The sequence below is a fragment of the Rattus norvegicus genome, chromosome 1, assembly GCF_021556685.1.
Source record: "Rattus norvegicus strain SHRSP/BbbUtx chromosome 1, alternate assembly SHRSP_T2T, whole genome shotgun sequence".
In the NCBI taxonomy this organism is placed as follows: Eukaryota; Metazoa; Chordata; class Mammalia; order Rodentia; family Muridae; genus Rattus; species Rattus norvegicus.
In genome coordinates this window covers 254,392,523-254,419,497 of record NC_141534.1, presented here as the reverse complement: position 1 = coordinate 254,419,497, position 26,975 = coordinate 254,392,523, and the positions used below count along the sequence as shown (strand labels likewise).

The window sequence follows — 26,975 nt, the reverse complement described above, 5'->3', positions numbered from 1 at the left end:
CATGAGAAGGGGATAGCGTTCCATGTTCCACCAGCCAGTGCCTGTTCTCTGCCTTTTCTCGAACTGTGTTCCTTCCCCGTCACTAAAAACCGTCACCTCTCTTCATCCAGGCTACAGGGCAAGTTCCGAGTCAGAGCAAGTTTGTGTTATGTATTCCGCATACAAGATGAAAAGAAACACCCATGATTCTTCAGGTCGAGGGTTGAGTGGGAGAACAGAGGTGGAACTCGGGTATTCCTGCTATACCTGATGCCATGGAAATGGGTCAGTGTAGCAGAAGGGCAAACAGAGCTATAGCAGGGGCTGCCTATTGAATGATGGGCACATGGATGCCCATGAGTCTTGCCTATGCTGCTCACTGGCCTGATGGCCGCTGGCAAGGCAGTTAACCTCTACAAACCCAGCTTCACCTAGGTCATGTGGGCACACTGTTTCCCACGTCACAGGAGCTTCATCAGGAGCAAAGGATTCAAAGGGGCTCTGAGAGGAGCCAGAAACAGCCCTGGCCTGTAGAAGGTCTTCAGTGAAGGAAGATGAGGGTGAGGATGAGAAGAAAGCCATTGGCAGCTGGAGACTGAGACCTGGACTATGACAGGAGCCCAAAGTCAGTCAGTCCCCAGGAGGGTGGATGAACAGTGTCAGGTCTCACAGGGAGTTTAAGAGCCACTGGATTGACAGGAATTACACCGTGGAGGAGGTGGGGAGTAAGGGGGAAGGCAAGGGGGGGGAAGGGTGAGAAGGAGAAGGACAGGGACAGAGAGAGAGAGGGAGAGAGGGGAACAGGGAGAGGAGGAGGGGGGAGGGAGAGGGCAGGGAGAGGTGAGAGAAGGGAGGGTGAGGAGAGGAGGAGGGGAGGAGAGGGGGAGGAGAGAGGGAGGGAGGGAGAGAGCAGTTAGGAGGAGCAGAGGATGCCAGTGAACTGAATAACAGGGAAGGAGGTGGGGGCGTATCAAAAGAGGAAACTCCATCAACCGGGACGTTTAGGCTGCAAATAGATTGTTCTATTAACACCGTTCGAGGAGCAGACATTTAACTAACATATGAAGTCTGGAGGGTAACGGCTCCAAAATTAGCCCAGTGGCTCACCTGTGTCCCCAAGAACCCAGGATTGTTCCATCCTTTCTCCACCAAATCCTGAGCAATTGACTTCTCCCCCTCAGCTGCAGCTTAGTCAGTCGCTGCTGTACCAAGGCCAAGGGAGGGCGGGCATACTTTCTTTTTTCAGGGAATTGATGTTTCCCAGGAGCCTTCTATCAGACATAGCTTGTTTCATTGCCCGTGTCTAGTACCAAGGGAAGCCAGGACACCATCAGACTCCAGAAGGGAAGGGAAAGGAAAAGGAGCTGGAAACAGACAGACTGGGGATGTGACCACCACCATCTGCCTTGCTATCCCGGTCTGAAATGTGGGAATCGTCACACTGAAGATGTCAGGAAAGAAGGGAAGGAGTAAGATCATAACAGAGGTGGAAAGGGCCCTGCTAGGAGAGGAGCAGGTTGTATCTTTCTCTAGCAAAAGCAAGAAGGTGAGTCTAGAAAGAGATTCTGAAAACCAAGCTTGTATCCCCTAGAAGACTAGTAAGTGCTTAAATGGCTGGGCTCTCTAACTCAAGGAAACAGATTCTAAAAAGAAGACAGTGTCTTTTCCCCCCAGCAGAATGAGACCAGGCGTAGTGGCTCACATCCGTAATTCCTCAGCTCAGGAAAGAGACAGAGGATGAAACGTTCCAAGCCAACCCAGCATAGATAGAGAGAGTCCCTGTCTCAACAAATTGAAGTAAAAGCAAAACAACACCCAAAAGGTGGCTGTTTTGGGAAGCACAGTGAGCCCCACCTTCTGAATCAACTATTCAAAGGATACACAAGGCAGACACGGGGAAGCAAAGGGGACATTTTTGTTCACAGGCCAGTGGTAGCATCAGCTGCCTCAGACATTTCGAAAAACAAACCATAATCTAAATTCCTCTTCTAGAGTCACAGCCCTGCGTGTGAGTGTCCAGTAAAAGAATAAGAAATCTGGAAACAACCAAAACATCCTAAGACTGGACGGCAAATAGTGAGGTCACTGTGGGGTGATCACTGTGGGGTGATAGCAGCAGCAACACACATTGCATTAATCTCAGAAGACGCTGTTCCCAAAGGGCAAGCATATCCAGTGTGGTTACTTACATAAAGTTCTACAGCACGCCAAAGCTAAAACAGTCTGCTACTTATGTTAATATAAATTAACATGAATGCAAAACTATCAGAGAGGAATACTACACACACAGACACACACATGCACACACACACACATACACATACACATACACACATACACACACATACACACATACACATACACACACGCACAGACACACACATACACACGCGCACACACACACACACACACACACACACACACACACACACTCCAGATTCAAGCAAATGATTAGCTATAGGTAATCTTGGGGACAAGCATATGGAGACTTTACTCCAGGTAGGAAAGGAAACTTTTTCAATAGCTTACAGTACTGAGAGCATAGGGTTTTGTTATATTCTTATTCCTTATGGGTTACAAAGCCCAGCCATATCCTTTGTACTCGTGGAAATTTCAATGACAATAATTAAAAGAAAGAACACAGATCATCAAGGTGGGATGAGGCCTGCTGCAGCCTACCTTGATGAGGCCTGCTGCAGCCTACCTTTATAAACTCCGCTGCATCACTGTCTAGAATCCGCAGAGCCCAGAAGCCACAGGGCCAGGCTGGCTGAACTCTGACCACTTCAGTCTGGTGTCAGGTAGACTCTCTGAGCTCCACCTTTGAAAGAAAGAGAGGTGGAGTGGGGAGACAGCGGCAGGATGTCTAGATGCTTCTTCTTGGAGATTTCAGAGGTGAGACTAAGGAGAAGGACCCTGGCTCCCTACCTAGAGGCCTTGTCCTGAGCCAGGCTCAGCCAAGCCTCCTGCTTAGATCAGAAAGGGTACTCATAGCCCCATACCAACAAGGAGACTGCTGGCGTTGAACCAAATGGAGCACTCACCTCTCAGGCAGTGAACCTCCAACCTCAGCTCAAGTGTACAGACCTTCCACCCATCCCACCCAACGGACGCCCCTGCCAAGGTCTTGGTGCATCTTTCCTCTCCCAGAAAGCCCAGATCTTTTCCTGGGAGTGTCTTGCCTACTTCCAAGTCTCCACTTTAATGTCGATTTCTGGGAGGCCTTTCCTGGCCCCTCTCTTCGCTCAGGGCCCTATGTCACTCTGCCTTCTGCCCTGTCACAGCTTTGAGCGCCCACATTACTAAGTCATTCTGTTTACGTCTTCCCGGTAAGCTCCTGGCTGCTCACCAGAGAATCACATTCTAAGCATCTTCACCTAGAGAGCACCTCAAAGCTCTAGTCAGGCCCAGGGCAAGTTCTGATTAACTTAAGGGAATGAATTTGCAGCTGGTGAAAAAGGCCAGTGGAATAGATTCCACTCGTGTTCCAGCTCAGAGCCCCTGCCCACCTCTTCTATGCCCCATCGGGCTAAACTTAGCTCTCTCCACCTTCAGACCCGTATCCAGACATCCAAGAAGAGAGGAAGTAAGGCCTTTCCAGACCACCCTGTTGCTGACAGATCATGGCTCTCCTCAGTGAGCACATGGACCCCCCCCCCAACCCCCGCTCTTAATGAGATCTTTCCTTTAGCTTCTTGGCAGCCACTGTTCCAGAAAGATACCCCAAATGGGAGGATGTTCAGAGATGAAATGTCTGAAAAAATGTGTGGACAGGGCTGGAGTAATTACAGCGGATGAGAAGAGCCACACTTTGGCTTCTGCCAAGTTAAATGGGATCAGATCATTGTACTCGAGGCCTTCAAGACTGTGAAGCCCTCTGAGGGAGAGGGTGCACCGGGTATGCTGTGGAGGGTGGAATTAGGTGAAATGGAACAGAAAGAATCCCTGGGGATTTTAGGCTTTGTGGTAGGAACCGTTTCCTCCCAGGAAAGCTGTGAGGTTGGGCACAGTTCTAACGGAAGGAATAGGTACCACCGTGGTGGCATTTAAGCCCACTGTGAACCAGACCGAGAGACTGCAAACACAGCTACCTCATTGGAGAAGGTTGGGGTCAAGGGTTGGCCAGAGGTAATCTGATGGTGGGGTAGTATGGTGGTCATTCGAACAGGTTTTTGGTCAGAGAGCTGAGTCCAGCCCAGCTGACAGCTTTCTGGCCCGTGACCATGGCATGTGGTTTCTCGAGCCTGGGACCTTGATTTCTGCATCTGCAAAATGGTAACATCACTAGTGCTATAAAGTAAGTGGGGAGATGAGGCTGTCAGCTTGCGTCGGCTCTTGCTGGAGAGCCGTGTAAATGGAAAACACATTAGGTCTCAGTTCTAAGCCCTAAATGGAGATGTTCCTTGAATTTTGTTGGGATCCCATCCGTAGAGCCTGGGGCTTCAGTAGGCTCTGAGGTGCCATTTTTTTCCTATCACAACCGTGTTGGTGGTGGCAATCCTGTGCAGACAGCACAGCCTGTGGTGCTGTGAGCGTCTTGTGAGACTCGGCAGGAAAGCCTGGCCAGGCAGGTCCACCTCTTCCTCTCCTTTATTCTCAAGGCAGTGGAAACCAAGCAAATTGTAGCCTTCTGCTGATCCAGTGGACAGCAGGGCCCTTGGCCTCAGGTCCAGGGCCCCATCTCCTACAGAGACAGGCTTTCATTTAGGCCTCTGTGCAAAATGCTCTCCCAAAGAGTCACCCTTAGCTTAAAATTATCTTTGGGGCCGGGGATGTAGCTCAGGAGCAGAGCATTTTCTCAGCACTCGAGGAGACCCGGGCTCCATCTCTAGTACTGAAAAGAGAAAAGTACTATTAAGATTTCAGAGATAAGCCCCTCTCTGTCAGGTTTCATGGTAGGTAGGAGTGTGACTGGGCAGGGTGATGAGGAGAAGCCAGGCCTGCCTGCAGGGGAGGTCACCACAGCAGCTAAGGGTTGGCAGCAGACAGACCTGCTCTCTGAGCTCCGCTGGGAACACAGGTGATCCCAAGTTCTAAAACTGACCTGACCTCTGAACTTTTCCAGATACACATCAGAGAGGCCATGGCCTTCAAAAAAAATGTAAGAGGCCAGGATCCCAAAGGCACTGTGATCAAATTACCAAACGGGGTGAGAGCCGGAGCCGGTTCACAGGCCTGCCCTCTCCGGGTGGAGAATGGTGGTTGGAAAACAGAGCTGGGGAGACTGTGACTGCCTGGGGACAGCAGGGACAGAGTGGGCACAGGTCATGGAGGATTCACATCACGGGCTCATTTGGACTCAGAGACAAACCTTACTCTCTTCATCCCACAGCATCAGTGGTTCTTGTGACTTGCCTCACTAGTTGAGAATAGGGGTACAGGTCAAAACCCAGAAACAAGAAGTGAGAATTGGGCTTGCCCTATATTACCAGCACACTGGGGAGTAAGGGACCAAGGGAGAGAACCCCAGAGGAGCAGCAGGGACCCAGGCTCAAGACCTGGCTTACACTCCGACAAGATTTGTGGAATATAAAACTCCCTAGGTCTCTCTGGTCCTCAGGTTGTCTCTTATTAATGGAGTGTAAGCCTTGAGTTCCGAAAGGCTCTCCCGGACCTGACTCTCTGTCTGCAAATTCTCCCCACAGCTGCTCATACACATCTGGAAGTCTCCCTTTCTAGAGTAGCTTATATCCAGGACAGCAGTAACTCAGGATGCTCAAGGGTTCTCTGGAAAACTGGAATAGGTAAGTACCAGAAGGACTTACCCAATGTGGGCAGGGATCTCTCCCAGAGTTCCAGATTGATCCTCTTCACTGGGACCCTGGTTGGTCAGAAGGAAGGAACAGACTCATTATAATGAGCTATAGTCAGGCTTAGAGAGAGGGGTGCCTGCTTTGTGCCCCTGGCAGGTTCTAAAATCCTGCAGGCACAGCACTGGGTCACTCAATGAAAGCTCAGTTCTCAGGGGAAGCCAAGGCTCGCATCCTACTGCTACCTGCCTTTGCTGAGCCCTTGCTCCGTGCCGGGCCTAGCTAAGACCTCAGACACAGTGTTTCACTGAATCCTATGGCCTAGGTAGGGACATCTCTACTATACCTGTTTTATAGGTGAGCAAGGGAGTTAATGGGTGGGTCAGCTAAGCATAAAGTTGGGATCCAAGTGCTGGTTCATGAATCTAAGTCTCCTTCTCCCACCACCCCATGCCAGCCTCTCTAAATGTTGCCTCACAGGCCTGTAGCTCAACTGGCCACGCCTTATATGGAAGCACTGGGTCTCTTGAAGCTTCCAGAGGCAACACAGGACTCCGGGAATGTGTCAGAAAACAGACACTCCAACAGGTCAGACCATAAGCCTATGGAATGTGGGCTTTGGGGGGTTTGATGGGTGCGGAGACTGGAACTCTTGGGAGGAGAGGGAACTCAGGGACACCAGCAATTGGGTGGTGCAGTCAGAGGGACCACAGGACTGTGTTTCATGCTTGGACACAGCCCAGAGAGCGGTCTGGAAAAAAACAGCTCCAGAAAAGGGGTGCGTAAGGTGGGAGGCTTGGCCAGAGTGTTCCCCCCAGAGATCCAGCTGCAGGGGCAGCCTCAGCTGCAGCCCTGCTCCCGGCATCTAAGGCAGGCCACCCAGGCGGAGGCTCCCGGGGCCCTCAGATGCTTTGGGATCTGGGGAAATTCCTCAGGAATGAGATGGTGCACAGGCTGCCAGGCACCACCCCCAGAACTCAGTGAGCCTGGAGGGAGTGGAGGGGCTGTGTTCTGAAGCCATCAGGAATATCTGCAGGGGAGGAGGCTGTCTGGAGCTTGCTGCCTGCAGCTCCAGAGCTCCTGTGATGATACGGAGCCTGGAGGAAATGCTGTCCCGAAGTGACAGAGATGCCTTAGGGCCCTAAGGGGCCAGCCCTATGCAGTAAGAGAAGATGATTCTACCTATCCTCTGGGTTCCAGAAATAATTCAGAACCAGCATTCCTAAACATCAGCTCTGATAGGGATAGAGTGAGACACAAAGTAGACAAAAAGTCCTGCCTCCTGGGTCTTTTATTCTAGTGGGAGAGACATGCAATTAATAATAGTAGTAGTGGTAGTAGTAGTAGTAGTAGTAGTAGTAGTAGTAGTAGTAGTAGTAATAATAATAATAATAATAATAATAATAATAATAATGCATTAAAAGGGGAGAGAGCTGAGCAAAGGCAGGAAAGAAAGGAGCCGAGGCGTGCCGAAAGTGCATCTGCTTCACCTAAAGTTCATTTTTGATAGCATGGCCAGAGGCAAAGAAAACAGCAAATGAAAGGCCCCAAGGCAGGAGTTCAAGGTGTAGCAAAGAGGCCAGTGTGGCTGGAACCGAGCAGAGAGTAACAGGAGCAGCAGACACACGGGGACCGGAACAAGAATGCCCTGGAGACTTGTGAACAGAGGAGGGACACGGCCACCATATGCCTAACTCTCCCTCTTGCTACAGTGTTGGGGAGAGGCAGGAAGAAACTACGACCCCTTATTCAATAGCAGCGCCCGGTTTGGATGGCACCTCACTCGAGATGCCTGTTTACTGTTGTTATCCATTTTAAATCCCACAGCCCTGTGGCGGAGGGGGGCTTATTCTTCCCATTTTTCAGCTAAGGAAACTGAGGCTTGGTGAAGGTCAGAAAGAAACACTTCCATTCACCCTTCCAAACTGACCCGTCTCACCTCTCTAGCCAGGCAGTTTTCATGTGCCCCACCCTCTCAGAAAACATCTCCACTTCCCCAACTCATGTTTCCCACCATAGGAGCTTTTCACAAATGCTGCCTCAGTCCTGAGAACATTTTTTTCTCCCATATCCAGCTCCTGCACTCATCCCAACAGCCTCTGAGAGACAGACCCCTGGAGCGCTGTTTCTTGGGACCCTTCCCCCATAGCTCAAACACGGCAATCCACCCCAGAAACAGGGAGTATTACACCGTCCCACTGCCAGCCTCCCACACAACGAGAGCTCAAGGCTGGGGGTCACAGCGTATTTGCCTCGGTTTTCCCAGACCAGCAGGTCTCAGGTTCAGGTCCTGTGGGACTATTCTAGGTTTCTTCACATTTCTCAGGTGTAGTTTCATTCCAATTCACACATGCCTTCGTGTTCATTGGGGCACATGCCCAGACCTTGGGCAGATACATTCCGACCCTTGGGCACACAGGTGCCACACACTTTAGGAGAATGGCACTCGAGAGTCAGGTGTGGTGACATGTGCCCCTAATCCCAGCACTCGGGAGACTGAGGCAGGAGGATCGTGAGCTGGAGGCCAGCCTGGGCCACACAGTAAATTATAGATCATCCTGGGCTATATAAATGAGACCCTGTCTTGAGAAAGAACTAACTAAGAATTGGAGCTGATACCCTTAAGGGAAGAGTGTGGCACTGAGGGGTCCCCGTGTGGTTAGAGTCACCAGATCCTTGACCAAGTCCTGCCCCTCCTCTTCCCCATGGCATAGCCAAGTGACTGGAACCATATATTGCTATCTTCACATATATGCTGTCCAGACTACATCTTCCCCTGTGAGTTCTGAAAGAGCTGGAGACAGCACAAACCGTAAATGCAGTGCTGACCCAGCTCGCCCCCTCCTTACCAATCATCCCACCCCAGGTGTGCTTCAGGGGTGCTCTGAAGGGGAAACCTCAAACGTCTCCCTTGAGTGTTGACTGATCTGCAATGGCCCCGAACAAAACGGCAACTAGCCGGCCAAGCCTTACTAAAATATGTTTCCGGTACATCTCGGACAGGCGGGGACTGGGTAAATACCCTGGAGTCTAATTTAGGAATGCCAGCCTGTATCTGCAGAGGAGACTCAGAACTGACTATCCAGACAGGGCCTTGTTGCTCTCCACACTCTGCCCCTCGCCTCTTACCAGGGAGGTTCTGAGTCCTCAGCAGAAAGAGTCGTTCTAGGTCACCCAGAAAACTTAGCCCAAACTAGCTCAGTTTGCCTAGTTAGGGAGCCCTGGGGCTCCCAGTAGAAAGCTGAGGTGTTGGCACCTTGTCTGGGAAGACCTGACCTGCTATGTAGGCACCCCTTCCAGGCCTGTCAAAGTTCTTGCCGGCATTCCAGCTGCACCTGAGAAGAGGCACTCTGTAGAGGACAGCTAGCAAGCCTGGGTGCTTAAAGTCAGGCTCTGGGTGGACAGCCTGTGCCACCAAACCCCGTCGGGTTATTTATAAAGTGTTTTCAGATGAGTCAGACACACGCTGCCCAGTAAATACCTCGGAGAATGTGCCAGAAGAAATGCTATAAATAGCGTGGATTTCTGGGCTCCCACTGACCCCCAGCAGCCTCCTCCTTGTAGAAGGGTAGGTAGGAGGATGGGACCTGCATTGGCTGGTCTTCCCCAATAGCAATCTGAGGTCGGCAGGAACATGAGTCCTGGCAGGCCAGTCTGTGGGCACAGATGGGAAGCCCGAGGCTGAGGAAGAAGAGCCTTAGCCAGGCATTTTATAGGCACAGACCTCTGCCCATTTCCTCAGTACCATTTCCCTGGAGGTCTTCCCACCCAGACTGACAGACATGCCCAAGAAGGCAGCCTGCACCCCAGCTCCCCACACTGGCAGTTCGCATCTCGATTCCCTCGATTCTCTCCACCTCCGCCCAGAGACCAGCTATTTATATCTCTCTAGAAAGGGAGACAGGGCCCCCAGCATCCCTGCTTCCTTCCCCCTCTTGGCAGTTGCTAATTACTTCCTCAGCTGGGTGCAGCCTGCTACCCTTGGCTGAAGCCACCAGGAACAAATGCACCTGTATTCAGATCAAACATCCCAGGGAGGTTAGACGCCTCCCCGCCCCCCCATATCCAGGCAGAGCATGACCACCCAAGGCCTGCCTCTAGGGTCAAGACTGTATACCCATAATGCACTATTGTGAGTCTCAGATGAGGGTGTTTAGAACCCACCCTGTCTTTTGTAGCCTCCACGCAAGCTAGAGGGGTAGCCTGCCACTCAGCTAGCCTGCTGTGCCTGGCCCTGGGCTCAGCTCTGTGGGAAGAGGCGGGGAGGGCAGAGAGATGAATAAGCCGGCCCAACCACCCCCGAGGGAGGCAAACACATAAACAACTCATTATGCAGGGAGGAAGACTGAAGCAAGTGCTAAATTAAGGGACAGGCTGGGCACAGAGCCTGCAGGCCCTCGGTTCTAGACTGCTTCTTTATTTCTTATTATAATAAGTAATTCGTGATCATTCTTTACAAAGACTGTGTATGCAGATGAAAGAAAACTTATAATGTATTCATATACTATATTCATTATTCCATACCCAAAGGCAGCTATGTGCAGTCTGAGGACCGGACCGTCACACTTCGTTAAATGGAATCCAGACAGGTCTCAGATCTAAGGGTGGGGACCCTCAGCCTGGTTGTAAGATGCTCTCTAGAACGATGGAAATCATAGGAAATGAATAGAGGGGTTTCAAAGCAAGGAGATATTGGTAGTGTCACATATTTATAGGAAAATATTCAAAATGATACTGATGTGCAGAAAATGTATGGAAAGGCACACAGTAGGGCAGAGATTTAGCTCACTGGTAGAGCACCTGCCTAGTACAAGAGGCACTACATCGAATCCTCAGTACTGCAACCACGATCACAGTAAATATTAAATTTCTCAATTTATTTTGTTTTGTTTTGTTATTTGAGACAGAGCCTATCGACATAGTCCTTACTGTCCTGGAACTCACAGAAATCCAGCTGCCTCAGCTTTCCGAGTGCTGAGATAAAAGGTGTGTACCACGACATCACCCAAGGATACTACAAAATTTTTAAATGCATTCACTAAAGGGTAAATATAAGTAAGCTAGCCTCAGAGAGAGAAGAGGAAGAAATAAAAAGTCTTTTGTCCATAGAAATGTCTTTATTTGAATTGTTACATGTGCAGAGAGAGAGAGAGAGAGAGAGAGAGAGAGAGAGAGAGTTGTGTATTTTTTTTTTTAATTAAAACCTCTCCCCTTTCACAGTGCTGGGAGTCTAATCTAGGACCCAGGATGCTGGGCAAATTCTCTACCACAGAGTTACAGCCTTGTTACAATTACCTGGTTATGAAACAAGGTTTCACTGCATGAGGGGGCTGCCCTCAAAAACCACAATTCTACTGCATCCCCCTCCTGAGTGCTGGAATTACAGCCATGGGCTGCCACATCCAGCCAAATTACTTTTAAAACAGTTTCTTTTTTTTTTAAGTTTTCAATAATTTTCAGTTTTCTATAATAGATCATCTTTTCATTCAGAATAATATAGTCTTAAAAATTAAAGAGAGCAGGCCAATGAGAAGAGGGGCTTTAGTGGGTAAAAAAAAATGCTTATTGTACAAGTCTAATTAATGACCTGAGTTCGCTCTGGAATCCATGGTGGGAAAAGAGAACTGACTCAGGAGAGTTGTCCTCGGGCCTGCCCACCTGTGCCCTGGCACACATTTGCCTGCCCTTGTACACACTTCAGGCACACACACACACACACACACACACACACACACAGATAGCTACTGTGTAAATCAGTGGGGCAGAATTGGGATATGACCCAGCAACTGTATTGCTTGGTTTATGCTCAGAAGAACTGTCACCAAGATACTCAGAGAGGCAGTTGCTCACACACATACAGCGACATCGCCAACAACCAAGAGGTAGAAAAAAAAAGTCCATCAATGGCTAATGAAACTGTAGCATATCACAAAATGGATTATTACTTGACCAAAGAAAGGAATGAAAGACTAACTAGCACATGCTAAAACATGGGTGAGTCTTGAACACATTATGCTAAAGCCAAAATATTGTCACAGAGAACAACTAACTCTATCTGAAATGGTCACAATAGATAAAGTCATTAAAAGGGGAAGCAAATTAGGTTGCCAGGGGCTGAAAGGAGAAAAAAGGTGATCACTGAGTTTATCTGTGTGTGTGTGTGTGTGTGTGTGTGTGTACATGTGTGTGTTGTGCACATTTGTGTGCAGGTGTGTTTATCCCTGTGTGTATACATATATGTGTAATATAATGTGTGTACAGGTATGTTTATCTGTGTGTGCGCATGTGCACACGCATGTGTAGAACAGAGGTTGATTTTTTTTATTAGATTTTTTTTTTTTTGGTTCTTTTTTTTCCGGAGCTGGGGACCGAACCCAGGGCCTTGCGCTTCCTAGGTAAGCACTCTACCACTGAGCTAAATCCCCAGCCCCGATTTTTTTTCTTTTTACATTTCAGCTGTTATTCCCAAACGTAAGCCCCCTATCCCATCCCTCTCCCCTTCTTCTATAAGGGTGTTCCCCTCCCCAACCACCTCACTTTCAGCCCCAACCATTCCCCTACACTGGAGGGTCTAGTCTTGGCAGGGCCAAGGGCTTCTCCTTCCATTGGTGCCCAACAGGACCATCCTCTGCTACATATGCAGCTGGAGCCATGGGTCCCTCCATGTGTACTCTTTGGGTAGTGATTTCGTTCCTGGGAGCTCTGGTTAGTTGTCATTGTTGTTCTTACGGGGGTTACAAGCCCCTTTGTCTCTTTCAATCCTTTCTCTAATTCCTCCATTGGGGGTCCAGTTCTCAGTTCAGTGGTTTGCCGCTGGCATTCACCTCTGTATTTGACATGCTCTAGCTGTGCCTCTCAGGAGACAGCTGTATCAGGAGTTTGACTTCTAGTGACTTCCATGACTGCTCTCCACCTCATTTTGAGACAGGGTCTCTCACTGGACCTGTGGTTCCCTGTTTCCGCAAGGCTGGCTGGCTAGCCAGAGAGCCCCCTGGATCTACCTCTTATCCTGACCCAAGCTATAAGGTTACAGGTGTGAGTCATTGCCCCAGGATTTTATGCAGGCACTGGGGATCTGAGCTCAGATCTTCATGCTCACACAGCAAGTGCTGTAGCCACTGAGCCTTCCCACAGCCTACTGTTCTCCTAGCAAAGTTTACCTTTCCACGTTTGTTTCTCTAGGCAAATCTTCTCCCTGTGAGATTTCTTCTTGATAGCCAGGCCTAACAGTCCAGACCTAACAATCTGATTCATAACAGTTCAATGATTCCACTTCTAATCATTAGGCTCCAATTACGCCTCTCGGCTCACCATCCAGGAGCTGTTTCCTAGGTATCACCACACTTGGCACTCTCCCAAGTCCCACAAGGCATGGACTGATGTTCCCTAAGGAACAGGCATGGATTGGAGATTAGAGATGTAGACCTAGGGGCTAATCTCCTTTGTTCTTAAATACACCAGATATGCGTTCAGCTCCTCTAGCATCCTCTTGACCAGTGTTGGTGACAGTACCTTTCTTTGCCGTTGTACCTTGAGCACAGGTGTGGCTCTGTGAGTGTTTCTGCAAGGTGGCACAACACTGACTGCAAGATGACTGTCTATGACTGGTCTCTGACTCCTTCCGACTTATGTGATCGTTGCTGTGACTGGGTTTGAAGTTATCTGCCGTTTTACTGGTTGTTCTCTAGTCCCCACCCCCAGTCCCCTTTTGCCTCATCAAAGGCTATTTCCAGTGCCTTCACCAGATGATCAGTTAGACTTCTGCTATTAGTGCTTTAGAGTTTATGGTCTGCATAGCTTCTCTCACTGCCTACCCTCAAGCTGCACACTTGACAGTGTATACGGAATCCCAGTGGTAGCCTTCTGCTTCTCATCTGGCCTGTTCGCTCCTCTGGGACAGGCAGTAAGCCGGGACAACCATGACCCTCTGAGGTCCAGAATCTTGAATCTTAACGCTTCGGTCCTGTATCTTGAAAACCATTCCCCCCAAGAATGCTGTCTGCTTGTTTTTTTTAAATGTTGGGATGTGGAGGATAAACCCAATCCCATCCCTTATTCATGGCTAGACAAAGCCTCCTGACACACACATTTGGACATCAGGACTCAAGTGAAGCCCCTTACCCAAGGCAAAGCAGCTTAGAAATAGCCATGAGGAGGGGTTGGGGATTTAGCTCAGTGGTAGAGCGCTTGCCTAGGAAGCGCAAGGCCCTGGGTTCGATCCCCAGCTCCGGAAAAAAAAGAACCAAAAAAAAAAAAAAAAAAAAAACCTAGAAATAGCCATGAGGAATGTCCCAGCCAAACCCAGTGTTCTCCTCGTGCCCCACTGCTCCTCCAGGAACTTCCCTGTGAGAACAGAAACCCACCTCAGCAAAAATAAAACAGACTTTCGCTGCCACAGCAGAAAGCCACTCAGCAGTGCCACCGGCTTTGGAAACCAGCGTGACAACTGTTCCACATAACCCTTATGTAGAACTTTCAGCACCTTCCTCACCTCACCTTAAATGCCCTCCTGCCCCCATCTTCAGAGACCTCTGCGGTCTGTTCTTGTGTAATTTGATATCTGTCAGGATGCTGGGATCTGTCAAGGATGCTGGCGCTGACTCCCCACCAAGTCTCTCTTGTCAGCCACACTCCAGGGCAATGATTGAACCGTCTCCTGTGTCTGTCCCTTCTGTGGATCTTTCATTCGGTGTGATAGCCCCATTAGAAGAACTGTGGCATGTATCCACATGTGTGTGTATGTGTGAGGACACACATTTATGAGAGAGCATGTTGATGTATTTGCAAGGACAGGTCTCCCCTCACACTACAGAAGCTGATGTTAGAAACACCATCCATTGGTAAAATGCTCAGCCATAAAGGAACATTTTCCATCACCCTCTTCACAGCTCGGAGAACATCACAGAACAGGGGACCCAAAAGAATATAAGAGCAGAAGGGAGGACAGGGAGTGGTGTAGAACGCATGACATTACTGTAACATTCTTCAAGCCAAAGCAGCCACCATTACCTGCACAGATTGCCTCTAATGGGGCTTGGGGGTTCATAGGTCCCCGGTCCTCCCTATGGAGTGTGCAAAGTCAATGGTTACTGGGAAAGAGGAGACATCCTTTGGTGGTGTAGCCACTGGCAAAGTGCCCAAACTCTAATTAACCTCAGCCATGCTCCTGTAGGTAACCTTCATGAAACTCTGTATCATTAAAACAAAAGCATCCATGAAAACAAAGTGGGAGGCTAGAAAGGAGGGGAACAGGAAAGGGAGATGGGATATAATCAAAATATGCTATATACATATCTGAAACTATCATATGAAACCCACTGTGTACAGCTAATTAATATATACTAATAAAGAACTAAATATAGAAAAGAAAAGGTCTGTGAGTGTCTAGGCTACAGGCCACAGTCTTTTTTTTTTTTTTTTTTTTTTTTTTTTGGTTCTTCTTTTCGGAGCTGGGGACCGAACCCAGGGCCTTGCGCTTCCTAGGCAAGCGCTCTACCACTGAGCTAAATCCCCAGCCCCTGCAGGCCACAGTCTTAACCTTCATTTCTCACCAGCTTCTCACACGTGCACATCAGGCGAGCCTCCATGGTTTCTCAGCTGTAGGTCGCCCACAATGTTCCCAACCTAGCAACTCGGACACCTGTCTGTCAACCGAGCCAGAGGCTGTAGCCCCTCAGAGTTGACTCTTAGGTAGCAAACAAGGTTCAGCAGGTGCAGACAGGAAGCTTGACTGTCATCTTCCTTCCGTGCTCCAGTTCCCTCCTCCGTGTGGCCTGCTCTGTGGTTCTGCCACAGACATTTCTATCTCAGGCCCTCAGTTAAAAGGCAAGAAGGAAAAACCAGGGAGGCACACGCCCACCCTGCTCCTTCAAGACTGAGGTCTGAGGCTGGAGAGATGGCTTCTATGTTTAAGAGCATTGGCTGCTCTTGCAGGGGACCCAGGTTCAGTTCCCAGCACCCACACTGTGGCTCACGACTGCCTACAACTCTACTTCCAGAGGAGCCAATGCCCTCTTCTGGCCTCTGTGGGCACTGGCATGCATGTGCTGTGCATACACACATGAAGGCAAACATTCACACGTTACTAAAATAAATAAGCCCTTTAAAAAAAAATCTGGAAGTTGGCAGACATCACTGTGCATTCAAATCTCCAGGCCACGTCAAAAAGCTGCAGCAACCGGGGCTGCACCCCAGAATACTTAATTGGAGGCTCAGTGTTTAGAACAGAGACATGATAAAAGTTCTTAAGCTGCCTAGGGCCTAACATGTGTGGTCAGCTTGAGAACCTAGGGTCTCCTCTGAGTGTCCTCAGGTGTCCCCTATGCTCCACCCTCTCGTCCTCTACCAGTGGTCCCAGCACTTCTCAGTGTGGGGCAGGCAGCAACCAACACCCAGGAGCTCAGGGCCGCTGCATTCTCCTTCCCCAGCACTGTTCTCTCAGTAGATGTTCACTCACTTTTATGGTAACTTTAGGACCTGAGTTCACTCTCTACCCTAAGAGTAAGTGCCTCCTGGAGCTGGGTGTGCAGCTCCTTGGTTGGGTGCTTTGCTAATATGTGGTTGCCTTGGGTGTGACCCCAAGGACTGCAGGGGGATCTTCCTAGGTACACCCCCACTCTGTAGATCTTTCTCTGGTATCCCCAAGTCCTGTGTACCACTTTGACTCTCATAGCCCAAGACCCCCACCCTGTCTCTGCCCCTCCGACTCAGGAAAGCACTTTCCCTTCATACAAGTCTCTAAGTTCTCATCTCTGAAAGCACAGAGCCAAGATCCCAGTGTCCTGGCCCGGACCCAGCAACCGTCAAGCCACCTGTCTGAGGAGGAGGCAAGATGGTTCTTACCTGCCAGCTGCCACTGTCCCACCCAGGATTTGGCCCCCTGCCTGGGTAGCAGTTCAAAGACTCCAGGCAATGATGAGTGTTGGCAAAGGCAATCGTGACCTTTCCTCCAGGTGCAGGGGCAGGAAGCCTGGAGAAGGTGAGTCTCATGCCCTTTGCCTGGTAGGAGTGTGCCAAAGGGAAGTGCTCAGAGCAAGGCTCCACCAGGGAAACAGATGGTGGCATCGGGTCCCCAGCTTGGCCCTAAAAACATGGTTTACATCTGACCCTAACTTCTAAACCCCAGCCTCCTCTTTGTCGTAATCCTTGTACTTGTGTGATTTTGACATCACCTGGGGAACTTTCTGGGGACGTCTAGTCTGTACTCTTGGAACAGGGGATGCTGTGTCATCCCGAGGACAGGGGGTTTCCCAGAAAACAAAAACATGCTGCCAGCAGGCAGGTGAAAGGGACACTCTATGGAGAGATGATGACTGTGCCTGAGGCCAACCTGGTCAGTTGGTAAGTCCTGCCTCAGGTCTCACCTGCATTCTCAGTGGAGGCCAAGGCTACTGACTAACTCACCACCCCCTGATCTCACGTACTTTCAGAGTCCCTGGACTGTCTATGAGCCCGTTATACTGCAGCCTCTCTTGAGTCTCCAGTTTGGGCCACTTCTTGCTATGAAGTGGAGAAGGGATTCTCCATTTGTTCTCGGTCAGGCCACTCCTTAGTCTTTGTCCAGACTTCTACCTGTCCCAACTCCTCAAGAATAACAACAGCGAGAGCTAGCAAAGCCACAGCTGGCTCCCCTGGCCATATTTCTGCTAGAAAAGCCGCATCTAAGGGTTCTGCCCATTTTGGGGAGCAAAAAACAGATTGTTAGTTACTGGTGATGTCCCATGGAAAGAGTGTGGCAGTGCAAGCATGTCTGACACTGGTCAGGAACGAAGGGGAGCCTGTGCTGAGTGACGTCACGCCGTGTGAAGATTTCCTGGGACCAGCTGGTCTCGTGGGAGGCAGGGGCCTCGTGCTGTTGAGAAGGGGTATAAGGAAGCTTCCAGAGCAACGGAAATGTTCCACACTCTAATCTCGATGCTGTTCACACGGACGTCTCCGTACAGAAAAAGTTCTAAATGATCTGGTACATTTAAGATTTGTGGAGTTTATGGAAATTTCATCTGGATAGACAAAGAAAACATCATTGAAGGGCACGGGAGGGGGTGGGGGCGGAAGGGGGTGTGGTTAAGAGCTTCGTGCAGATCTGTAAGTCAAGGTTTGTGAAGGTGGAGCTTGGGAGATGGCTCCCTCAGTAACACACCTGCAGCTCAAGGACCTGGGTTTGGATCCATAGCCCCCATGGAAAGAGCCAGGCAGAGTGGTGCTCCCCTATAATCCCAGAGCAGGAGGTAGAGACAGGCGTATCCACCCCCGGGCTTTCTTTCTTTTTTTTTTTCTTTTTTTCCTTTCTTTTTTTCAGAGCTGGGGACCGAACCCAGGGCCTTGCGCTTGCTAGGCAAGCGCTCTACCACTGAGTTAAATCCTCAACCCCCACCCTTGGGCTTTCTAACCAGAGCCAGCCAGTCTAGCTGAATTGATAAGCTCAATTCATTGAGACAGCCTGTCTCAGAAGGTAGAAGGCCAGTGAAATAGCTCAGTGGGTAAAGCCTGGCCTAAAACCTAAATGGTGGAGGGGAGGAAGTGAGAGCCCTACAAGTCATCCTCTGACCTCCACAAGCATCCAGGACACGCACACAACACAAAATTAACTAATTAATTTTGAACAAAGAGGAAAATGGCAGAGGAAGACACTCCACATAGACTTCTGGCCCCCACATGTGCAGCATGCACACAGGAAGGGGGAGGGGCAGGGGCGATGGCGAGAAGAAGCACAAGATGGAGAAGTGTAAATACCAAAGTACTATGAAGACCTTGTGGCCGTTTGCCGCTGTGGTGTCTGGGCAGCCATGGCAAGTCTGAGCGTGTTTTTCTGACAGCAAGCTAACTCAAACGCCAGAGATCACAACGACCTGTTCAAGCCAGCACGTGTGAAATCACCACGAGATGGAGAGACCAGACACGAAGCTTCAGTCTCCCATCTCATTTGTCGCAAGGGTGGAACAAGTTCACACTCTTGCCGGTGCGCCATGGGGCAGAGGTGGGAGAGCCCAGTTCATGTCACCTAGAACTCGTCTATCAGCAGAGAGGCTTTGTCCTCACAGGGCACAGGTGGAAGGTCCAAATGACACCTCTGGAGCTGCAAGACCAGGGAGTTCAAATTTACAGACAGGAAGAAGTCTGTGGCCCAGCTAAAGGCAGAAGTCTGTGTCCAGGGGTCAAGTTCTACATGACATAGAACAAGCAAGAAGTATCAGAAACAGCCAGAAGAAAGACTCTGGACATGTTGTGTGTTCATGTGTGTACTCGTGTGTGTGTGTGTGTGTGTGTGTGTGTGTGTGTGTGTGTGTGTGTGTGTGTGTATTGTGCACATCACTATAGATGTGGGTACATGTGTTCTTATGTGTGTCCATGTGTATACTCATGTGTGTGTGTGTGTGTGTGTGTGTGTGTGTGTGTTGTGCACATCACTGTGGATGTGGGTACATGTGTTCTTATGTGTGTGAATGTGGATGGGCACATGTACCTGAGTACTTGTGTGTGTAGAGGCCTAAGGTCGATGTGGAATGTTTGTCTCTAATCACTATCCACCTTTTTGAAGATATTTATTTTCGTTTTGAATTATACATGTTGCATTATAAGGCTGGAGTTATAGTCGCACACCCATGATCAGCTTTTTATATGGGTTCTGGATCCCCAGGCCCGGGGAGCGGGCACTTTACCATCTCCCTACCTTGCTGAAGAAAGATCTCACCAGAGTTTCTCAATGTGCATTAACCCGAACACACAGAAGGGTCCTTCGGCTGACTGAGAACGTGAGCTAGATGTGTGGCTGCAGACAGGATCCCCCAAGTGGCTCACGCCTCAGGAATAATCCATCACCCATGTGCCTTTACTTGACAGATGGCATTCTCTGTGAGCCCAAACTGGGGCCTCCCCTCCCTTTTGCTGACCTCGTTCTCCTTTCCCAAGGCTGCATCAATGTGGTTGATGCTAAATGCTAAACTGTCTACCACAGCCTTGAGGTGTGATCTTGTGCTCCTTAACTCTTCGGTGGCCGTGGGAACTCTTTAAGGGCAAGCATGTAGGGGAACGTTTGGGCTGCCACAAAGCACTGACCTAGTAAAGCACACATTGATCCCTGTAGGAAGTGTGGAGGGGCCGGTGAGATGGCCCATCAAGTAAAGGCGCCTGACACCTGATGTCCCGGGCCTGACGACCTGAGTTCAGTCCCTAGAATCCACATAGAGGTGCAGATGAGGACTGACGCAGTGAGTTACCTCCTGACCTCCACACCAGCACAGTGGCAATGCGCCCCACCCCCACCCCACAAACACACACATGTGCACATAAGCAATAAGACTTCACAAATTAAACTAGATAAAACTTTATTAAAAAGATAAAGTGTGGAGGCAAGAGACTTACAGATTGTGTTAGTCCTGTAGCCCGACAAAATCAGAGCTGGGTTATCTTGCTCTGACATTGTTTGGGCTTTACCCAACGTGATTGTAGGAGCCGTAACAAACCTCAGGTTCGTACACAATAGAATTGAAGACAAGAAGGGACGCTGTGTCCAGCTTTCTCCTAATGTACCGTTGGCCGATGGGTAGGCCCCTGCACACCCACTGCGTGCCCAGGCCTGAGTGCAGATATCTCTGCAAAGTGATTCAGAAAGGCTCCAAGGATATATCCTCATGGCTTGGAGAGCCCAAAGAGAGTGTGAAGCAGGTGCTAATGAATTCTGCTCTTAAATTAGGAGGTGTGGCACAGGCAATAGGAAGGAGGGAAGTTATTCAATGTGATCTTCAGACAGGCAGGGTGGCATGGCATATTGTCAGGGGTCCTCTCCTGCACGGAGAGAACCTCAGAGGGAGTCATGGGGTACTAGAGACCCAGATTTTAAAAAAATCCACCAGCTATAGGGGATGCTGCTTGGCTGGAAGACTTTGTGACTGTCACTTCCTAGCATGCCTCACTATCACAGTAAGGCTTCCTTTAGGGGGAGCATTCAAAATCCCTCAGAATGCAGCCCCAGCCTGCTCTTCCAAGTACCCTCTTCCCTGACTAGGTCCTGTACCTCCAAAGCCTCTGGGGTGCTTTTAGACACCCAGCTGTGGCAAGAAAATCAAAGCTGACCACTCCTTAGGATATAAAGTTCTTGGTCACTAAGCAAACACAAAGTGAGCTAGAACCTAGAGAGTCTGAGAGAAGGGTGGCCCTGGAGATGGTGTGAAAACCACGGCCAAGCACCCCAGTAGTCAATGAGAGAGAAAAAGGCCCCCACCAAACCAGTTCTAACAGTTGAAAGCTCTAAGTGCCAGGATCATCTCTCCAAATGTCTCCTACCCCAACCCTGCCAGCCCCTGCAAACACTGGGCTGAGTGAGGGCTGCAGACCTAGGATCATTAGGGAACACAGAACGGACTCTCTAGGGAGAAGCCAGCAAGCAGAATTTATTTTTGTCACGTGATTAATTGTGAAAATAAGAGTGCTGATTGCATTTTGGCAAGCTGATAATTTAACATCCATTCAAAGCATTGTTTTTAATTATTAACACAACATGTATTTAGCAAGGATGAGGAGAACCTGAACAGTTTTATTTTTTCATAGAAAACTTGGGTACCTTCCTTTAGGTTCAAAAGAATGGATTTATTACCCGCATTTATTATAGGTAATTTTCTAAGCCAGACAGCTTCTTGGGAAGCAGAGGCACCATTTAAAATTTAGATGCTAAATAAATCATTTGTTCCGGGTAAATAGTGCCCTGATAGCATTAATCCAATCCTCTGGCTGAGCTGTACACTGCCGAGTCCTGCAGAGGGTGGGCTTACAGTGGGTAGTACGCTCCTGTGCCCGACAACCGGCAGGTACTTAAAACAATAGAGAAGTCAGCAGTGACAAGGAGGGTTTCATACTTGAACACTGTCTTCCTCAGCTTCAGCCAAACCCATTAATGCAGGCCAGGGGCCAGCCAGCCTTTCTTCCAAAGGGCCAGAGAGCAAATACTTTTAAGTTTTACAGGCCCAAAGCAAGAGGGAGCAAGTGCCCTAGATGAAGGCCTAAGCTGTCTTGTTTTGCATTCTGCATTTAAAAATGTGAAAATTATTCTTAGCTCTCAAGCCACACAAAACTGGGTGGTAGCTGGTTTTTTGCCTGTGGGCCAGTGTGCCGAATGCCAATTTAATCATACGGGCACAGAAGGGACATAGAAACCTAGATGGCACACAAAAGTACACACCCAGCTGAGTACCTTCCTTCCACCTCAGCAAAATCCCCCCCCCCATTGGCGAGCACACTGGCTTCCTTTGCCAGCCATCCTTGCAGAGTGGTTAGCTACTTGGGCTGAGAAGAGGCCAGCAGGAGTTGCTTTGAGTCCAGACGTTAACACCAACAGCTGCCTCAGCTTATACAACACAAGCGGAAAGCCCAGAGGACGGTCCCACAAACCACGGAACCAGACTCAACAGCCACGTGGCTCCCGCCTTCTTCTCAAGTGAGCAAAACAAGCTTTTTGTTTGTTTCAGCCGGTGTTGCTCTAGTAGCCACCAACACAGCCAGCCCTGAGAATAGAATCCAAGCTTCCTACCAGCAACAGAAAGACTCCCAGCCCTGGCCCCGCCTGACTCTATCTCTCACGGAAGGCCCTCCTCTGCTTCCTGTCACCTGTCACACCTCCCCAGCCCTCACCTGTAAGGTTTTTACACCGCCCTGCTCCCAGATGTCAATAGGCTTCAACTCCAGTTACCACAACACAGATGGCTCTTCTCTTCCAGTCCATGTTAGGTCAACCGCAGCCCATCAGCACCCCCTCATTCGCCTGTGAGTAATGAGCATCACCCAGAAACTCTAGACTTGTTTGTTCTAGGATCTGGTGTTTGCCCGTCTCCAGGAACCCGTGCTGTTGTCTAGATCCCAGAACAGGAGCCGTGCTGCTCAACTCTCTATCTCTGGTTCGTGGACTGAATAGTGGGTGAGCCTGAATTACTTGTCATGTCCTCAATCTGGCGGAGCAGGGAGACGTGCTCAAGAGTCTCGGGGCCACAGAACGAGCCACAGACAGCTCTTCTCTTAGTTCAGGGTTCCTTTTCAAGATGGGATGAGGAGTAGCTTCCTCATACGGTTACTAGGAAGCATGAAGGAGAGCTTGTAGACAGGGCTCGAGTGTCTGGCTCTTAGCAGCACTGTAGGATGTGGTTATTAGCATTATTAATTCATACTCATTACCCATTGACATCTAATGAACCCTGCCACTGTCATGTTCCTTAAATATACCCTAGAACCAACACGGGATCTCTTAACTCTGGATCCAATATGTCAACTCAAATCCCCCAATGTCCCCAGACAGCTCTTCCTCTCTCTCCCCACATCCAGTCTCACCGAATGAGGACAGACAAGAAGAGAGAGCATGAAGGGGATGGGCCAGACTTCCACAGGGACTCTGTCGGCCTTGCTGTGTGCTTGGAAGCCAGTAAGGTCCGCTTCATCAGTACTGTGTATGACTTCTCCCACAACAAGCACAGCTAGACAGTGAGCTGTAGACTAACCCTACAGACCCTTAAGAGTTGGCCTTCTAACCCCCAACTGCATCCCCCTACCCCGACCCCACCATGACCTGAGTATCGCTACCTGCAACATTTCCCTTGAAGCTGAGTCAACTTGTCCCTCCAGCTCCCAGCATGCATTCACATGTAGAGTGGAAAGCTAAAACCTTGTGTCTGTGTCAGCATGTTAACACGGGGTGGGGCAGGGGGGAGGTACCAGGGAGGTGACTCTGGGTTCCAAGCTATGATGGGCACCACTGAGGCAGCTTGAGGCTCAGGTATCCTCTCTGAGTGGAGTCTCTCTTGACTCTGCTTGCTACGTGGCTTAGGTTGGACCATCCTCCAATCCATTCCTCTCTGTCTTCCTCACAGGGTTCTCTCGGGCCTCACGCAACCTGCTCACCAACGCCAGTGAACTTTCTGAGGCTTCCCGCATGGGAAGCTACTTCCCCTCCCTTGCCTCCATTACTATCATGGCCCAGAGATCCCACCAGCTCCGGGCAGAGCGACCATCCTAGGCTGTTCCTTTCCTCCCTTGGTGCCCCATTCTTCATCCTGTGGTGATAGAGAACCGGAAATTTGCTTGCCTGTGGAACCTCAGGCAAGGCCCCATAAGCCCTGTAAGTCACATAATAGATACAGAACCTCCAGAGACAAGAACGGAAAGAGAGACCTTACTCCAAATCGTTGGTGGCCGGCATTTCCTGAGAGCCAGCGCACGCCAACCAGAATTGCGCACCAAGCGCAGTTCTTCACAGCCTGCCAGTAGTGTCGAATTTACAGGGCACGGTGACCCCGTGAAAATCATCTATTATTATCTCCGTTTCGAAGAGAGGCGAACAAACGAGACAGGAAGGTCAAACAGAGGTGTCCAATGTTCACACCATTAAGAAGTGTAAGAACCAGCCTCGGATCCAGGCGGGGTGAGTCCCATGACTCACACATCCTGCCCCCGCTCCATCGGTGAGTAGACACAGCGTGCTCCGTCTAACTGCTCCCCACCCTGGTGGGGGCCCAGACCTGCAGGAGAGGAGGCAGAGTCCACGGGCTCTAGCCCAGGTCCTGGGGCTTCCTGGTTCCACTTCTTTGATCAGGTCTGCCAGGGAGAGTATCTGCCACCCCAAAGGTCAGGTGGCCCCACTGATGAGGTCCCGCCAATGGACAAGGGAGTCACTAATGAGGGCATCATGACAGATGAAGGTGAGCATTGCCAGCTTCTCCCTTCATCCCTTATACCAGGGTACAGTGAAGGACCTCGGAGAGGAGCAGGGGGGCTAAGTTAAGACCAGGTGTTCTGAATTCATGCCTCCCCCCATTTCTTAGAAAACTGTCTTGGCCTCTTCCTTCCATTCTTTCTCCCCTAAGAGATACATTAATTAATAATGTCCTGTTATTTACCTATACAATGATTTCCTTCCCCTCTGGCTCCAGGGAGGACTCGTGTGCACATCTGAATTCTCATCCTCTCCCCTACCCTCACCCATATGACAGAGAAAAATACTGAGACCCAGGAACCGCAGAGTCGAGGGTAGCAAGAATACTCCCCATGGATGGCTTGTCCCGTAGCTTCTCAGCAGCGAGAAGTATCATCATCCAGGGGCAGCTAGACAAGAGTGATGCTGCGTGCCCAGGGATGGTCACTGTGCCGACAGGTGTGAGTGCTAGTTAATAGGCAGGGTCAGGGGTGGCAGCTGTCCTACATGGCATAGAACAGTGGAACAGCAGTGCACAGTAAAGAAAGTGCCACTCAAAGCACCCCTCCACCAATGTCTATAGATGAGAAACTGCGGTCCAGTGAGGAAAGGGATTCCAATCGATTCATTGACGATGTCCCTTTCCCTCAGGAAAAGATTCCTACAAACCTCCCAGTGCTGCTCAGCTTAGAGACGCCATTCGCTACCTCTCTGGCAGCCCCGTGTGATCCATGTGTAAGATCCGGCCCAAGAGAGTAAGCGGGTGTGTTGCTCGGAACTGCCAGCCGAAATGTCCCCTTGCATGGGAGGGCAGTGAACTTCTTCCTGCTGCTGTCTGAAACACAGGTGTATCGTGGACAGCATTTTGGATGGAGAGGCGATGTATCAAGGATGGAGGTGAAGCAAGAAGTCAGGAGCCCCTGACGGAGTGATGTCACTTCCTATCCCTGGACTCCTGCTCCAAAAGGGCAGGGATGGAGGGGGAGAGTCCTCTGTAGTGTGTCTCTTGGGGATTCTTCAAATATTTACAGTTAAATTGGTAGAGCCACGTGGCTCCTTAACAGTCAGCAAACATTTTCGAGTATCTAAATATGTTGGGGTTGGGGATTTGGCTCAGTGGCAGAGCACTTGCCTAGGAAGCACAAGGCCCTGGGTTCGGTCCCCAGCTCCGAAAAAAAAGAAAAAAAAAAAAAGAACTAAATATGTCAGACCGCATGATGGGAAATTTTTTTTTTACAGGCATCATTTAAGGGGAGAATCAACGGAGAGCACAGTCCTCAGCCCACGTTGCACGTAAACTATTTAAAAACACGAAGGCTGAAGGCTTAGCCAGGAAGGAACTGACCCAGGGTGAGGGAAACCCTGAACCCAAACCTCCCACTCCTGGGCTGTCACTGTCCATCACAAGAGACCAGACAGGGCCAACAGAATGACTGTGCAGTGCCAAAGCCTGGGTCAGCCTTGTCCTTGGCCAGCACAGAGCCATCCGATAAAAGCAAGCCTTCTGCATCCAATGAGCCTAGGAGGGGTATTTCAGGAGGATGTGGCCGCAGTGCTCATTCTGCCCATAAACTCAGTCAGACGAGTTAATTCAGGCCGGCTCTCCATTAAGAATAACACAAGGAGGGGAAGCCAAAAATCACACCAGCATCGTCCTGAAAGTGCTGAGAACCATAAGCCACTGAGACATTCCCGGGTTGGATCCCGTGCACAACGCTGAGCTGTTGGGCTCCCTGCCTTCATCTCAAGGACAATTGCTGACCTTGGGAATGTATCGGAGCATGGCTGCTCTGTGGATTCCTACAGGGTTAAAGGGGAAAGGTGAAGACCCAGGGTTTGTGAAGGAAGGATGCTGTAAACACAGACCACACATGGAGGGAACCTGCATGTGTGAACCAGGGAAAGTGCACCATACCAAGTCCAGCCAGCCGGACGGCAGACCTGCCCCCCGGGTTCTTGATTAAATTACAGCTGAGGAAAGTAAAAATAGTCCCTGGGTTTTTGAACTCTAGGTATCAAGGTGTTATTCCGAACCCTAAGACAGGAGACAATATGCATGGCTGGGTGTGTAGTCGGTTGGTAGAAAGAATGCTTCCTTAGCTGACACCCAAAAGCCCTGGGTTTGAACCCCAACACCACATAAGGCAGTAAACTCCAGCCCTCCAGAGGTAGAGGCAGGAGGGCTAGGAGATCAAGGATGTCCCCAACTATATAACAGATTGAAGCCAACCTGCGCTCTGTCTATAAAACAAAATAAAACAGAATGCAGCAGACAACATAGGCAGACTCGAAGGTACATGAGACGCGGCTGTTGTCAGGAATAAATTGTAAAAAGCCACTGTGATTACTGCACTCGAGTCACTGTAAGTCCAATTACATCTTCCCAGCTCACACCTTCCCACAGCCCTCGAAACATCAACAGACCTGAAAGCCATCAAGTGTTCGGCTCGCCTCCATCTCTGGTTCCACAGTGCAAGGAAAAGACCAGTCCCCGAAAGCTGCCTCTGACCTCCACTCGCGCGCTGTGGTACTCACACAGGAGCGCACGCGCGCGATAATAAAGAGGGTTGTGATTT

General features: G+C 49.9%; 1 long non-coding RNA gene across 2 annotated transcripts; it reads left to right on the top strand.

The window, feature by feature from the left end:
- The first annotated feature begins 26 nt into the window (after positions 1-26).
- Positions 27-10,845, top strand: LOC102547392 (uncharacterized). Of its 2 annotated transcripts, none has more exons than XR_015653373.1 (4): positions 27-118; positions 5,625-5,723; positions 6,187-6,317; positions 10,637-10,845. It is a non-coding gene; the product is annotated as an uncharacterized LOC102547392 (long non-coding RNA). The 2 variants fall into 2 exon arrangements; XR_015653376.1 differs by having other exon boundaries at positions 78-264.
- The last annotated feature ends 16,130 nt before the right edge of the window (positions 10,846-26,975 follow it).